Genomic DNA, 2,378 nt, shown 5'->3' with positions numbered 1-2,378 from the left:
TACTCTTGTTCATACGCTTCTCCAGAATTCACACTAACAAGGGTTACTGCAGAGTAAAGGAAATCTGTGGGATGCAAACCCAGCATCCCAGAGAATAACAGACGCAGGCCCCATTTCTAAATGTAAGCGCTCCCTGGTTTATTGGGGCACTATCTAAGGGATTTGACTTTGTTAGTCCTTAGATTCTGACTGTATGTCTAGGAGAGGCAAACACTTAACTGTTGAATTTTTAAGTCTGTTTTTCACTTTTTATGCTCAAAAACCCCCGTTCTCTCCTGATGCAGCCTCTTACGTACAGCTGGAAAAGGAAAACAGAAGATAGACATTCCCCACAGGATGTACTCAGCAGCTTCTGGTACAGAAAGTTTTTATTCACCAGCTCAAAGTTTTTATCCACCAGCTCAAAGTTTTCTCCTTCTTGCAAAGAGAAAAGATGCCTTTAGTGACCTGAGTTTGGAAACTGGGTGACAGGGGCCCTTGAGTCACCTCTACACCTTTGAACTGCCCACGGTTTTCCCTGCTTCTTAATAAAAGGAAAGCAAGTTGAAAAGAACCAAACACATCCTGAGGCCTGATTTTTCCACTGTTTGAGGACAGAACTTGAGTCTAAAACCTCCTGTGCCATCTGGGTTTTAAACAGGAAGACTGTTACTTCCTTAGTATGAAGATGTTCCCTATTCTGAGAGGAATTTTTCATGTTTAAGGAGTCTGCATTCCTTGCTCTCCATACGATACTGTCTGCTGTGAGACTGTGCCTCAAGGTTGCACTTCAATAAATAGTCCAGTTTTTTTCTTCTGCCTTACAATCTGCTTTTAAATTTAATTTTCAAGTGGGGACCTATATAGCTGAAATAAGATAAAGGCACAGTATGTAGATGGAGTCAGAAGATGGTGTAAAGCTCATTCAGATATGTGCAAGCGGACATTTTCATTCAAGTATATCAATGTAGAGATTTCTAGATGGGTTACCAGCTTCAAACATCACCTTTAGATAGTGAGAAATCAATAGCTGCCATCTTGTGCCTGTCTAAGCACTTTGTTAAATGGCCGTGGCTCCATCTTCACTGGGGAAAACTACACTACTGTCACTGTATCAAGCTTTGGCCAGACGTGATTTTGCAGTCATCCATCCAGTCAGTCCATCTCCTACAGCAAGAAGGAAGAACAAGCAGTTAGCTAGTCTCATTGTTTTTACCACCGACATAGTTAGTCACATTCCTGACTTCTTGTTTTAAAGTCCTTTTTTTTGTGGTTTCCCATTTGCTGCTGTTTCTCCCTCTTCCCTATCTTGTACCGGGTGACCAGGTTTTCTTTTTCTTTTCCTCTAACAGCAGGGGCAATTTTTCTGCTTTAGCCCAGATAATGTTTTAGGCTCTGCAGGCCATACGGTCTCTGTCACAATGCCTCGATTCTGAAGTTACATAGTATGGAAGCGACCTAAGACAACCTACACATGAATGAACACAGCTGTTTCAGTAAGACTTTGTTTGCAAAAAGGAATGGCAGGCCTGACTCGGCCTCTAGCCACAACTTACCAAACTGTGTCAATTACTGGGAGTTGCACAGCCTTCCTTTGTAACAAGTGTATCTTGCCCTTCTTAGAAGGTACATTCAACCTCTAGGACAGATAATATAAGTATGACTAAACCAAGACGGTTTATTTCTCTAACTGTAGGTGAGCAGTCAACACCAGAATCTTGGAGCCCGGGAGCCTGTCTTCCTGGTCCCTCACCTGTACCCACATCCTTACCCACGGTTCAGCCCGCAGACAGGGAAGGCAACAGGGGAGGGAAGGGCGTCGTGTGCCTTCTCTTTAGGGACACAGGGCAGACGATGGATATGTCACGTCTGTCTGCATCCCCTCACCAGAAGTTAGTCGGTCACACCTGGCTTATAAGGGAGCCTGGGATTCATACCAGCTACAAATCCTATGACTATAGAAGATGGAGAGGACAGATATTGGGGGGAGCATCTAGTAGTCTGCTACAACTAAAACTTTGATGTTCTGATTTGCTTCAAGGATTAATTAGAATGTATAACCCCTCCTCCAATCAAAACCAACCTTTAGAGGCCGGCCGAGTGGCTCAGTTGGTAAGTGCAGTGAGTTCTGAACAACAGGGCTGCAGATCCGATTCCCACATGTGGGCCAGTGACGCTGCACCCTCTACAGCTAAGATGAACAACAGCTCGACCTGGAGCTGGGCTGCCGTGAGTGGCTGGCGACGGCGTAGGCTACAGCCCCTGCTGCAGTGGGCTGCTGTGAGATGCCATGAGCTGCCTGCCGTCCAGTGGCCAGTGACTGATCTGCCTCAGCCAGGAAGAGCGCAATGATAATACCAACATGAGCCAGTGAAGTGACATCCTCCACAAGTAGACTG

The 2,378-nt window shown here is 45.3% G+C and overlaps 1 long non-coding RNA gene across 1 annotated transcript; it reads right to left on the bottom strand.

Annotated features, from left to right (window-relative positions):
* Positions 1 to 339: 339 nt before the first annotated feature.
* Positions 340 to 2,136, bottom strand: LOC109374957 (uncharacterized). Its single transcript, XR_002122495.1, has 2 exons — positions 1,536 to 2,136; positions 340 to 1,146 (listed from the first exon to the last, which is right to left on the bottom strand). It is a non-coding gene; the product is annotated as an uncharacterized LOC109374957 (long non-coding RNA).
* Positions 2,137 to 2,378: the final 242 nt, after the last annotated feature.

The sequence above is a fragment of the Hipposideros armiger genome, unplaced genomic scaffold, assembly GCF_001890085.2.
Source record: "Hipposideros armiger isolate ML-2016 unplaced genomic scaffold, ASM189008v1 scaffold_878, whole genome shotgun sequence".
In the NCBI taxonomy this organism is placed as follows: domain Eukaryota; kingdom Metazoa; phylum Chordata; class Mammalia; order Chiroptera; family Hipposideridae; genus Hipposideros; species Hipposideros armiger.
This window is presented reverse-complemented; position numbering and strand designations above follow the sequence as displayed.